The sequence below is a fragment of the Nycticebus coucang genome, chromosome 4 (assembly GCF_027406575.1).
Source record: "Nycticebus coucang isolate mNycCou1 chromosome 4, mNycCou1.pri, whole genome shotgun sequence".
In the NCBI taxonomy this organism is placed as follows: Eukaryota; Metazoa; Chordata; class Mammalia; order Primates; family Lorisidae; genus Nycticebus; species Nycticebus coucang.
Window position 1 is genome coordinate 132,178,535 of NC_069783.1, and position 14,613 is coordinate 132,193,147.

Here is a 14,613-nt window from a genome sequence, read left to right on the forward strand (position 1 = left end):
AATCGCTTAAGTCTAGGAGTTTGAGGTTGCTGTGAGCTGTGACGCCGCAGCACTTGACTGAGGGCGACATAGTGAGACTCTGTCTCAAAAAAAAAAAAAAGAAAAGTGACAATTGTTCTGTGCTGTGCATGTTGGTACAAATCTTAGGAAATACATTCACAACCACATTAATAATCACTGCACACAGGCTTACCCCTAGATACCCTCCAACCCTCACACACACAATCCCTGCCATGTAATAACTCAGGTGTTCCAGGGACTCCTATCTATGGCCCCAGCTCCTTAATGCACCATCAGTTCCCTGCCCCACACCCCGGTCCCTGGGTCCCTGTCTCCAGCAGGCGGCTGCAAGCAGGAGGCTCTACCGATAACAGCAAGCAAGTCCCAATTTGTCACCAGTGATGGTGAGAGATTGACGTGAGGATAGGTACAGTTGACGTTTGTTCCGGAGTCCTCCTGCAAGGAAAGAGAGAAAAACACTCTGAGGCCTAGCAGTGTGCTGTTTGCAGAGGTCTTTTGTCCAGTTCCTAACCTCAGAAAATCAGATGGGTAACAGTGACGGAGGCAAGGGCCCCAAAGTACAGCACAGAAGATCATGTGTAAAAGTTGATCATTTTCATGAAGGATTTCTTAAGCCCATTCTGGTAAACGCAAAACTCTTTTTCAAGAGGGAAAAATTACGGCCAAGGAGAATGCTCACTAACATACAGTTTGTAACCAACGTTGTCATTTTCTTTCTTCTTTTTTTATTGAGACAGAATTTGGAGTTTAATATCAGAACAGGGTTACATTAAACCGACAAACAAAAAGAAATACTTTTCTGGTTATCAATCTTTTAGACTCAAGGGTATTCCCCAAAACATTGGAGATCCACCTTATTCCTGAGAGACATCGACCATCACAAAATGTTTTTACTCTTTGCATTATTCACATTTTGTAGCAAAAAACAAATAGAAAAAAAAAAAACAGAACAAAGTTCTGCAGACATCCTCCCTTTCCTTTCTAAATGTATTCACAAACAGGGTCTTTCCATAGTTCAAGAGAAACAAACAGTTTGTTGCTTAGCCAGCTGGCCTGTTACTCTCACTCTGGGATCAGATTTCTTAATGAGGGGGTTCAGGGCACCAGACCCAACCAGATATTTCCAGGACATGAGGAGCTACTGCACTTGTCTTTCCAGGAGGGAACGGGTCCTTCAGTCTTTCTCTGAGGGGGTGTCACTCTCCTGAGATTATTGTGCCAGTCAATAGTCCTAGGAGAAGTGGGGAGGAGGTGAAAAAGTTGCTGTTCAAAACTGTTTTGAAAACATATCTAAACATAGGTCTGTAGTCATCTTAAAGATAAAAGGTCACTCCTCAGATAAGAGGAGTTATAGATATTATCAGATACCAACACCTGAGGTATCTTTGAGTAAATCTGAAAAATGGCCTGGCAGGGAGAAAGAAAGGAAGGAGAGGGAGGAAGAGAGGGAGGGAGGGAGAAAGGGAGAGGCGAGAGCACCGGGAAGAACGCATTTTACAGCCCATGCTTAGGGCCGTGCCTGTGGGTAGGGCGCCGGCCCCATATACTGACAGTGGTGGGAACAAACCCGGCCCCAGCCAAAATTGCAACAAAAAAGTAGCCTGGTGTTGTGGTGAGCACCTGTAGTCCCCGCAACTCGGGAGGCTGAGGCAAGAGAATCGCCTAAGCCCAGGAGTTGGAGGTCGCTGTGAGCTGTGACGCCACGGCACTCTACCCAGAGTGAGATCCCAGAGTGAGAGTAACAGTGAGGGCAAAAAAAAAAAAAAAAGCCCATGCTTATCAAAGCCCAGCAGCCAGACAAAGCATATCCACAAAGGGAAAAAAATGTAGTTATTTTTAGGAACATTCTGAAAACCAACATTTTAAAAATTGAATCATAACTCCGTGCATGAATGCATTAGGGGGTACCATGTACTGATTTTATATACAATTTGGAATGCTTACATCAAACTGGTTACCATAGCCTTCACATCACTTACTTGTTGTGTTAAGACATTTATAATCTACTCTTAGTAGCTGTGATGTGTAACCTGCATTGTGCACATTAGGTGAGGTTCCACCCAATACGCTCCCTCCTCCCCTCCCCTTTCCCACCTCTTCCCTCCTTCATTCTGGACTATAGTTGTGTTTTAGCATTTGTATGAAAGTGTAGGTGATTATGTATTGGTTTCATAATAAGATTGAGGACATTGGATACTTTTTTTCCCCATTCTTAAGATACTTTACTAAGAAGAATATGCTCCAGCTCCATCCAGGTAAACGCAAAAGATATGAAGTCTACATCTTTTTTATGGCTGCATAGTATTCCATGGTGTACATATACCACAATTTATTCATCCATTCATGGGTCAGTGGGCACTTGGGCTGCTTCCATGACTTGGCAATTACAAATTGGGCTGCAATAAACAATCTGGTGCAAACATTTGTGTTATAAAATGATTTTTGGTCATCTGGATATATACCTGGAAGGGAGATTGCAGGATTGAATGCCAGGTCTATAAAACCGTGGCTGCCGCAGCTGCTGAGGCTGCTGGTGGAAGCCAGAGGATCCGGCCACAGCAGCGGCGGTGGGAGCTGAGCAGGACCAGGGAGCAGAGGAAGCCAGCGAGGAGCGAGTCCAGGGCGCCCTTCCCATGTTGTCACTTTCAAATGACATCCTCAGTCAGGCTCAGTTAGTAACAAACTCTCACTAGACATTCCCTCCACTAAGAAATTGTTGACATCATTTGCAATGTGCATGGTCAGACTGTCATGTCTTAAATGAAAATAAACCAAGAGAAACATTTCTCTCTCTGACAAAAAAGACCCTCTTAGTAGGGCTGAGTACATTGGATACTTTTTCTTCCACTCTTGAGATACTTTACTAAGAAGAATATGTTCCAGCTCCATCCATGTAAACATGAAAGAGGTAAAGTCTCCATCTTTCTTTAAGGCTGCATTTCTTTTTCTTTTTTTTTTTTTTTTTGTAGAGACAGAGTTTCACTTTCTGGCCCTCAGTAGAGTGCCATGGCGTCACACAGCTCACAGCAACCTCCAACTCCTGGGCTTAGGCGATTCTCTTGCCTCAGCCTCCCGAGTAGCTGGGATTACAGGCGCCCGCCACAACGCCCGGCTATTTTTTGTTGCAGTTTGGTGGGGGCTGGGTTTGAACCCGCCACCCTCGGCATATGGGGCCGGCGCCCTACTCATTGAGCCACAGGCGCCGCCCATGGCTGCATTTCACATGAAAGCTATAACCCAGTTATAACCCAAGAATAGGGGAGAGGGGGAAAGGGAGGGAAGGGAGGGGGGAGTTGGGCAGAGGGAGGGTGAGTGGTGGGATTACACCTGCGGTGCATCTTACAAGGGTACGTATGAAACTTAGTAAATGTAGAATGTAAATGTCTTAACACAATAACTAAGAAAATGCCAGGAAGTAGCCGGGCGTTGTGGCGGGCGCCTGTAGTCCCAGCTGCTCGGGAGGCTGAGGCAAGAGAATCGCTTAAGCCCAGGAGTTGGAGGTTGCTGTGAGCTGTGTGATGCCACGGCACTCTACCCAGGGCCATAAAGTGAGACTCTGTCTCTACAAAAAAAAAAAAGAAAGAAAATGCCAGGAAGGCTATGTTAACCAGTGTGATGAAAATGTGTCAAACGGTCTATAAAACCAGTGTATGGTGCCCCATGATCGCATTAATGTACACGGCTATGATTTAATAATAATAAAAAAAAAAGACCCTCTTACCTTCACAGCAGGTGGGGCCTCCTCTGAGCTCAGCCCTGGCACCTTTTCCACCACAAGCTCTGGGGAAGCTGGGAGAACACAGAGGAGCTGTCAGAGTTGGGGTGCTGCTGGAGACTGTTTCAGGGGGGTCGGGGTGACTGCACCTGGGCTGCAGTGTGTGCAGGTGTGTGGGTCACAACACGGCCTGAACTGAGGGGCAGCCTACCCAAGGTGAAATTGTTAGTTTACAAACAGGTTGGTATGAAAATGCACTTTATGACTCAAAAGACCATGAGTCCTTGCTCCTCTGGCTCATTCCAAAGCTCAGGCAGTACATGCTGATTTCTTGACATGTTCCAAGACCATTTCGCTTCTGTGCAGCTATATATGAATATATCATCACTTCTGTTGGATTTTCTTTTAAAAAACATTGGGTGAAATATTTATTACTTTATTATTATTATTATTTTTTTGTAGAGACAGAGTCTCACTTTACCGCCCTCGGTAGAGTGCCATGATGTCACAGGACTCACAGCAACCTCCAGCTCTTGGGCTTCTGCGATTCTCCCGTCTCAGCCTCCCGAGCACCTGGGTTTTAATCATGAAGTATACACTTTAGTGACATCAGTTACATTCACAATTATGTGTAGAAAATAAGAGAGAATTAAATTTAATAATCTAAGCTTTCACCTTAGTAAACCAGAGATAAAAGGAGAAGACAGGAATTTAGGAAGAAGTTGGTCAGGCGTACATAGTCCCAGGTTGCAGGAAGAGCTATGACTACTTATGACAGAGACCGTGCACAGGCGTATTAGGTTTCCATATATGTAATATACATCTCATAATCACTTTGCGATGGGGATTTAACATTTATATACATTATAATTAGGTGCTATACATGAAAGGCTGAAGTGTCCAGTACAATCCAGGAACTTCACACCTCCATGACACCACACAGAACCACTTCACAACCAGAAGTTGCTTAGTAAGAAGAAACTCTTTGTGGTTTAAAATGTGGATGTCGTCTGGGGCCCATAACAACCGGAGGAGGGTGGCAGGGGGCGGATGATATAAGCAGAGGGGTCTCCTGGCCTTTTGTTCTCCCACACTGGTAATGATTAGTAAAGGGAGGGGACGAATGTACCCTGTTTCCCAGAAAATAAGACATCCTCCGAAAATAAGACTTACTTACAGGAAAGATAAGACGCCCCCTGAAAATAAGACCTAGCGCATCTTTGGGAGCAAACCTTAATATAAGACACTGTCTTATTTTCGGGGAAACAGGGTAATAGTAAAGTGAGCATACTCCCATCCTACCACAACCTGAAACTCTAAAACGTGCATGTTTACCTCAGGAGGGAGTCTCTTGGTATCTCAAGGGAGTTTGGGACTTTATCTCAGTTCTCATTATCAATATAGGCTCAAGTCGCTGTAACACAATGAAAGACGTGACTTAAAACAGGGGAGCAGTGGAGGTAAGGGTAAGAGAACTTTCCGTCCGGTCTGTTTGATTTATATGTGAATCTAAAAACTCTTCTACATAACGTCTATTAATTTTAAAAAATCTAACAACACTGTTTCAGGAAGAAATTCATTTCAGCTCATCTTTGAAAATGAGCCAAATTTCTAAATATTACATTAAGATGTGATGTTGTTTACTATTAAAAGTGTATGAAACCTAAACACATATTTATTTCTGTAGTTGTATCACCCATCATTGTTCTGATAAATTCAGATCTGCACACAGGAAATAAAAAAACAATGCAACATTTTTAGAATTTACCTTAAATATGGGACACTGAATAAACTAAAATTAGAATTCTTTTTGGTTTTCTTTTTTCTTTTTGAGTCAAGAGTCTTGCTCTTTGGCTCACACTAGAGTTCAGTGGCATTATCATAGTTCACAGCAACTTCAAACTCCTGGGGTCAAGAGATCCTCCTGCCTCAGCCTCTTGAGTAGCTGGGACTACAGGCTCCTGCCACCACACCTGGATAATTTTTCTATTTTGTAGATTTCACTCTTGCTCAGGCTGGTCTGGAACTCCTGACCTCAGGTGATAAGCCCGCCTTGTCCTCCCAGAAGTGCCTGGATTACAGGCGTGAGCTTCTATGGCTGGTCATAGAACTATTGTTCTTAAATTAACTTAATAACTGCATTTAAACCATACCTTCATTTGGTTTGTTTTCTGAGCACCCTCTTTTTCGTGGCCACTTTTGAATTATTTGACCCACCTCCTGGAGCCAGCAGACTTTCTTGTCCCCAGAGGAGAAAGACTCCTTATAGTATCTGGGGGCAGGATCCCGCAAAATGGATTACAATAAAGACAGCTACGGACATCTTGCTGGCAGAAGACCACAGAGAAATTGGAATAATTTATTCACAGGTTGAACTATGGACCCTATGTTTTTAGCATCTTCTTAGAAATCAGAGTTGGGCTTTAGGAAGAACCTGCAGTATTGAAAACCCAACAGACTAATCATGTAGCAAATACGTCTCCTTAGACCTGACAAGATAGAAAATCAGCAGAGCAGAGGGAACAAGAACACAGAGGCTGGTATCTAAGGGCCAACGTCCAAATTCTCTATGCACTCTGCATAGAGTCCTGGGACAGTCATGGGGATGCCCCATTCCTAAGTTCCTGTCCTGAGACATGGGCATGGTAATATGTCTAACAATGATCAAAACATGTAAGGCCTTAAGAAGACAAATGCTGGGTGGCGCCTGTGGCTCAGTGAGTAGGGCGCCAGCCCCATATACCAAGGGTGGCGGGTTCAAACCCAGCCCTGGCTGAACTGCAACAAAAAAATAGCCGGGCGTTGTGGTGGGTGCCTGTAGTCCCAGCTGCTCGGGAGGCTGAGGCAGGAGAATCGCGTAAGCCCAAGAGTTGGAGGTTGCTGTGAGTCCTGTGACGTCATGGCACTCTACCCAGGACGGTAAAGTGAGACTCTGTCTCTACAAAAAAAAAAAAAAAAAAAAAGACAAATGCTTCATAAGGGCCTGGAAGGATTCAAACTTGATCTTTGAAATAATAATCCAGACACTCGAGAGTGACTGAATACAGAGATGGGGCTTGGAGGCTGCAGGGCAGGGAAGGTTGGATGTTTACTTCATCCTTTCCAGGGGTGTGATGCTTTCTAGCTCATGGAGACTGTCCGTGATACCAACATCAGCCCTGAGGGATACGTACAGCAGGGGTTACCACCCGTAATTTTCATTTTCAGGAACTGAAATTTAAAGATTTTTAAGTGACTTTTTATTTTTTATTTTTGTAGAGACAGAGTCTCACTGTACCGCCCTCGGGTAGAGTGCCGTGGCGTCACACGGCTCACAGCAACCTCTAACTCTTGGGCTTACGCGATTCTCTTGCCTCAGCCTCCCGAGCAGCTGGGACTACAGGCGCCCGCCACAACGCCCCGCTATTTTTTGGTTGCAGTTTGGCCGGGGCTGGGTTTGAACCCGCCACCCTCGGCATATGGGGCCGGCGCCCTACTCACTGAGCCACAGGCACTGCCCATTAAGTGACTTTTTTAAAGATACAGCACTGATAAGTGATGGATCTGGGTCAAGAATGGAGTTGATTTACTGGAGACAAACATCTCCAGACCAAGAGCTCTGGTCATGCGTCTCCTCGAATACACCTGCTTCGAGGTTTCTTCAGAAAGGCTGATGCCCTGGACCAGGTGCTGAGTCAGGAGAAGGGGTCACAGCATAACTCAGCCTCCTGCCTCGAGAATTCTCTCCCTGACCTCAAATGTGACAGTTTCCTGCAAACAAAGCCTCTCTGAAAGGCAAGTCAAAGTGTGTGGCCATCCTGCCACGCCATCTTCACATGGTCAACTGCCTTTCCATCATCAGTTGACCATGTGGCTAGGAGTCAGTTTGGCTTCTAAAGCTGGGTCAGAATTCTGGCTGTTCCGAACCAACTGCCACCTGGTGGCTAAGCCAAGAATTAACTCCTCTTTAACTGTCCCAGCCTGGATGGGCAGTTGGTGGGAATTCATGGGAAGGTGGCCCTCTGGGCCGGGGCCTCAGAGGCTCAGTGAATGAAGTCTGAGGCCCCCCCGTCACCCCAGTGACTTACCTGAGCAACTGTCTGAGCGGCCTTGGCTGAGAAGGGGCAGTTCTCAGCAGTGGTGGCAGCACAGACGGTGCAGCTCCCTGCTCACATCGTTCCTCTCCAAACTCATTCTTTACAGATTTCCCATCCCTCCCAAGGTCTCACAGGGCTAGCAAGCAGAGGGGCTTGCCCATATTGCAAACTTGGAAACCCACCCAGGACCCTCTTTCCCTTTCCACCGAATGTCCATCCCACTAGGCCTCAGCACTGTCCCTTCTCACCACTGTTCCCGGCAGTACACAAACAGCCAACGATCCTGTTCTCATTAACCCTGTAGATATACCACCATGAAATCTTTGTTCTTTTTTCCTTTTGAAAATCTGGCTTTGGAGTGCACTACAATCTGGTTTTGGATTTTGACATCTACATTCGGAAGAGTGTGGCCTTTCATTCCCTTCCCAATGGTGTCTCTTGCTGCTTTTGGTGTCAGGATTCCCCAAATCTAATGAGGGCATTGTGGGCAGGTTATTTCTGTATCTTTGTAAGACCATGTACAAAATTGGCATTACAAAATACCAGCTCACGCCTGTGATCCTAGCACTCTGGGAGGCTGAGGCAGGTGGATTGCCTGAGTGCAGGAGTTGGGAGATCAACCTGAGCAAGAGTGAGATCCCATCTCTACTAAAAATAGAAAAACTAGCCAGGCATTGGGGTGGGTACCTGTACTCCCAGCTACTCAGGAGGCTGAGGCAAAAGGATCGGTTGAGCGCAGGAGTTTGAGGTTACTGTGAGTTATGATGCCAGGACACTCTACTCAGGGAGAATGAGTGAGACTTTATCTCAAAAAGAAAAAAAAAAAAAGAAAAGCAAAGCAAAGAGTACATCTACCTAAATTTAGGAAACTATTTGAGGCAGTCAACTAGATAGAAGAATCGGCAATAGAAATTGAGTAATAAGACATAACTATAGAATATATTTATACATCTGTAGACAAAGTAAACAAAGTGAAAAAATAAGATTTGGAGCATTAGCTAATGAGCATATTTGAAGAATTGGCAATCAGAAAATCAATATGAGCATACCTGACCAACAAGAATTCAGATTTCCCATACTGAAGACCTACAGATAAATGAATGACAGGAAGATAGTAAGAGTGCTGTGAACTTCCTAGCCCAGGTCATAGGTGAAAGGTCAGGTAAGATACACATCCTCAGGTCACATCACTGTGGCAACAGGTCATCATAGAACTTTCAGGGTGAACACAGGCCGCCCATGTGGTCCAACTACTGCTATCCAGAGAAACGTATTTTTGAATGTGCCAGAGTTTTAGGTGTTATTTGAGAGAGCATTTTTTTGGGGGGGGGGAGGGTCAAAAACTGAATCTCAGACTCACACATCATTAATCTCTGTTTCTGAAACAAGTGAGCAAAAGTGACCAGCCCCCAAATAAAGTTGAGAGTAAAACCTTCGATATGAAGAGGGACAAAGCTAACATGTTGAGAATAAAAACAAGTTCCCCTCTCAAATTAAAACACCATTCTCGTCCATGAATAGCGTTTTTGAGTTATCAGATATTGCTAGACCTAATAATTTAAAAATTATTCCAGTAAGTTAAAAAACACATTAAAAAATTGATTATGTTTATCTAAGCTACATTAATTGTCAAAATATATACATTTTTCCCTTATGACCTATTTATATTTCCTTCGTATGCATTTAAATCTGTGTACTTAGGTCTGTGAATTTATTAAGCAATTTCTTTGTCATTGTATATGGTCCAGACTAGCTGACCACTGAGTAATTTAAAAGATATACATATATATATACACATATACATCTCTGTTAAATATATATATATACCATATCTCTCTCTTTTAAATTATATATATGTAATTATATATTATATATTACAAGTTCATAATTATAATTACATATGATGTAATAAATTCATATATGCATATACATACACATACGTATATATAATTATATGTTCTCCTTTGGTTAGTACAAAATAGATAATTAATAACTTTCTAAATGGAGATTTTAGATGACCTCAAATTCTAGGATTAAACATGTGTCCTGGCTCAGAAGTCAATAATCAATGACACCCAGGCTTAAGATTTGGTCATAAATTTAAGTATAAGAAGGGAACAGCATCCCCCCCCTACAAAGACCAAGAAAAATTATTAGTATTAAAATGAAAGAGTTACCTTATTTAAAACTAAGTAGGTGTCTTTCCAGATATGAAACGCTATAGCACAAATCTCCATCACTGCTGGTTCTTCCCAAATTTCTAGAGCTAATTAATCAAATAATTCATTGATTATGTATAAAAACTATAGTAATATAGATGTTGCCATATTTTCTCTGGGGATTATCAAGTTGAGAGGGTTGAGAAGGGAAAGTGGTGTTACATTCTTTTAAATGGAGGACTTTTAATGGTCCCCAGATAGACAAATGTGTGTACATGTGTGAATTTTTTACATAGACACACGTACGTTTAAGAGAGAGATACATCTTTGAATACCAAACGGGAGGAGAACATGAAAAAAAGAATTTGGGAATGAATGTATTAATACATGTGAAACCATCTCCTCAGAGGATCAGCATTTGAAAGACAAGAACAGGTCAGACTCCCACTTGTAGGCAACTGTCAGACTCCTGAGTGTCCACATTAAAGGAATAATTAGTAAGTGAATGTAGGCAAAACCTTTAGAAAGCTTTGCGGCAGTGTCAGCACTATATGACTGCTCATTTAATACATCTGGAAGGATGTGCAGATTCTAATTGTTTCTACTTCCAGAGGAAGGCTGAGAGGCTGCAGAAGAGGGAAGGATGGAACCCAGATTTTAATGTACACCCTTTTGTACTTTTTGAATTTCTTTGTGCTCTCACTATAAATTAAAAAAAAAACAAAAACAAAAACAAAAACAAATTCCTCCCAAAATAGAAGTTTCAAACAACCATTTTATTTTGCTCATGGTTCTCAGGGACAGGGACTCAGCCAGGAGGCAGTAGAGATGGCCCTCTCCTGCCTTCTGATGTGTCTGGGGTCTGCAGAGGAGACTCGCTGCTTGGGGCTGAAGCTACAGCAAGGGGTTGGGATCATCTGGAAGTGACCTCACTCATAGGTCTGCACTGGAGTGTGGGTTTGGCTCAGGACCTACAGGAGACCCCCCTACGTGGCCTGCCATTCCTGGCAGCGGAGAAGGTCCAGGACATTCAGAGCTCTGATTTGGTGGCCACGGGATGCACAGGTGAGGGATAGGAATAGTCCAGGCAGAGGCTCTTGGCCTTTTCATAATCTTGGAAGGCACACAGTCTCACATTCTGCCTGGATTTAAATCCCAGCTTGGACATTTCCTAGTGAGCAATTAGCTTTCCCATTACTCACTTTCCTCATCTGTAAAATGGAGATATAATAGCAACTACTTTATGGGACTTCTAGGAAGACTAAAGCAGTTAGTGGGGGTGAATTAGGAAACAAGGCCCGGCACAGAGCAGGCACTCAGGGCACACTGGCTGTCATCATCAATGATATTATACAGGTGAGGATGGTGAGGCCCAAAGAGATGACATCACTGATGAATTTCACATGGTTAAGTCAGTGGGGAGCCAGGCCAGTGGGCGGCCCTGGTCTGACAGAGTCTTAATGACAACCCTGTCACTCCTGGAAGTCCAAAGACTTTCCACCACACAGGCCTCTGCCTCTGAGGGCCAGAGTCTGTTTCCCAAGGTCAAATGAGGACTCACTCTTTAGATCCAAGCCACACAATTAGATTGCAGACCAATTTCTAAGAAATCACATCCAGGCTTCAAAAGTTGTCTAAAGACCTCTGCTCTTGCATTCGTCACGTTATGTGGCCTTTCTCACCATCTTCTCAACTAATAGAACAGCTCCCATATCTCACGGTCTCTGTGTGCTGACAAGCCATCTCCACACACTGCCTCAGTCATTCTGCACACGGATCCCACAGGGCATCGATTAGAACTACTCTGGGAATCAAGAAACTGAAGCTCAGCATGCTGAACAGCTTTTATCACCTCACGTCTCTTGTGAGTCAGGAGTTTGGAGTCAGCTCACCTGCCCGTTCCTGGCCCAGGGCGTCCGGTGAAGTTGCCGTCGGACGAAGGCTGCGCTGAATCTCCAATCCACCTCCATGGCGGTTCACACACAAGGCTGACAAGCTGGTCCTGGCTGTTGACCATGTCCTCAGTGGCTTGTCAGATGGGGTCTCTCCAGGCTGTATGTCCTCATGACATGGCAGCTGGCTTCTCCCAGTCTAGAGACTTGTCAACAGACAAAGGGAGAAACTGTGATGTCTTTTACAATGTAGCCTTGAGAGTAACACCTGTGGCTCAGTGAGTAGGTCGCCGGCCCCATATACCGAGGGTGGCGGGTTCAAACCCAGCCCCGGCCAAACTGCAACAAAAAATAGCCGGGCGTTGTGGCGGGCGCCTGTAGTCCCAGCTGCTTGGGAGGCTGAGGCAAGAGAATCACCTAAGCCCAAGAGTTAGAGGTTGCTGTGAGCCGTGTGACGTCATGGCACTCTACCTGAGGGCAGTAAAGTGAGACTCTGTCTCTACAAAAAAAAAAAAAAAGAAAGAAAAGAAAGTGACACACTGTCACTTCTGCTATGTTCTATCGTCCAGTTAGCTCAGCTCTTAGTGTGGAAGGTGACTTCCTGGGGCATGAATATTTGCAGATGTGGCTGCTGGGGTCATCTGAAAGATAAGCTTCCATGTCTGAGGACACCCACTGTGTTCCAGGGACAGCACTAGGCACTGGCCACCAGTGTGTCTTGTGGGTCCCTGGAGCCCAGTCTAACTGGTTTCCTTCCCTGAAAAGCACTTTTTAACCCAGAAACCTCAGAGATCTCTAGCACAGTGATGTCCATAGAACTTTCTGTGATAATAGGACTGTTTTCTATATGTGCCGTGCAATAGGGTAGCCATGGGGAAATACCAAGCACTTGAAACATGGAGCATTCCACTGAGAAAGTGAATTTTTGATTCAATTTAATTTAAATTTATTTAAATGAAGCTACAAGGCCCTGCGTGTTTGGTGCCCTACCCCCTGCCTGGCCTGGCTCTTTCCTTGGCTTACTGGCTGCTTAGTGTGTTGAGGCCACAGCACTGCTCCCTACCTCAGGGCCTTTGCACCAGCTCTTCCCTTTGCTCAGGATGCACTTGCCCACCTCCCTCTCCTCACCCAAGTTCCAAATCCTGCATCCCTGGTGGACTTCTGTGAAGGGCCTGCCTCTATTCTGTTTGGAAGGTTTGAGTCACGGTTTTGGGCTGTGCCACTAAAACCTTATTCACGCTGTCAGCCCTGCCCACCAGGGAACTTCCCTAGGGAATCCCAGGGATAACTCCCCAAGGGGGAACTATGTAATTGTTAGGTATGATAAGTATAGAAGGAGCTCTGTACTGTATTTTGAAGAGAGGGAGGACCAGATACTGCCATCCTAACCTCCACCCAGAGACCTCCTCCCATAGAAATGAAGTTTTTGGGGTTTAGGGGAGGAAGAGCACAGTCCTCCACTCATAGAAAGGTGTCCACAGCTGTCTTTGTTGTAATACATGTCCCAGAATCATATCCCCAGAATATAAAAATACTTCCTCAGGGGACAAGAAAATCTACCATTGGCCCCGTGAAGTGGGTCACTGTTAGAGTGGAAACTTACTGTGTGCTCACAGCAGATTAGAGAAAGAATTCTCACGTGGTGATTAGGATAGAAAGAAGCATCAAATGTATTTATTTTCCCAAGATAGAAAGAAAGAGAGAAAGAGAGAGAGAGGCCACAGCATGAAGGAAGGAGAAGGTGCCAAGCAGTTGAGAAAAAGCTGCCAGCGTCTTGAAGAGTAAAAATGGGTCTTTTTTTCTCTGCTTTAGCGGACTGATAACAAAAGCAGTGATGAGTGATTGCAGCTGTTCTTTCTGGCTTATCTGAGTCCCTGGGATCTTGCGCTGATGAGAACTGAGGCACAGGGTTGGTGTGGGGAGCTCCCGTCCCTACTGTCCACCGAGGGCTCTTCAAGGTTGAAAAAACGGAGTCGTGAAGATAATGAGTCAGGCCATAGGTGAGGCCACAGGTGATTTTGTTTTAATTAAACAAAACAAAGGGGGTAGTTGTGTTGTGGGTTTTCCTTACCTTCTGTTTGATGGTTTATTTTCCTTTGCTAGCCAGGTTGTTGGGAAGATCACCTTTAAGTCAGAAAAGATCACAACTGGCCACAGAAGACTGTGAACCCCACATATGAATCAAGTGAAGGCACTGTGAAAATTTATTTATTAATTCATCCAAATATAACGATTCAGTGTCCCATATTTAAGACAAATTTATTTTTTTATTGAGACAGAATCTCACTCTGTCACCCTCGGTAGAGCACTGTGGTGTCACAGCTCAAGCAACCTCAAATTCCTAGGCTCAAGTGATTCTTCTGCCTTCTCTCCCTAGTAGCTGGGACTACAAGTGCGCCCCACAATGCCTGGATCTAATTTTTTTTTTTTTTTTTCTGTTTAGCAGGCCCAGGCCAGGTTCAAACCCACCAGCCCTGGGGCAAGTGGCCAGCACCCTAACCACTAAGCTACGGGCACCCAGACAAGACAAAATTTTAAAATAGCCACACCATGTTGTCCAGATTTCATATGTGCAAATTTAAAATTAATAAGTCAGTCACTAGTGCTGCAATTACAGAAGAAAAGACAGATTGGCAACCTATCATTTGGTTCACTTTTAATAGTAAAAATAATCTTAATCAAATGTTTAGACATTTAGCTGATGGTTAAATGTTCATGAAAATGGGTCTCTTCCAGATTGTGTTTCCAGA

The 14,613-nt window shown here is 44.3% G+C and overlaps 1 pseudogene; it reads right to left on the reverse strand.

The window, feature by feature from the left end:
• Nucleotides 1-11,941, reverse strand: part of LOC128584425 (thyroid hormone receptor-associated protein 3-like) — a 44,395-nt pseudogene extending 32,454 nt beyond the window's left edge.
• Between the last annotated feature and the right edge of the window lie 2,672 nt (nucleotides 11,942-14,613).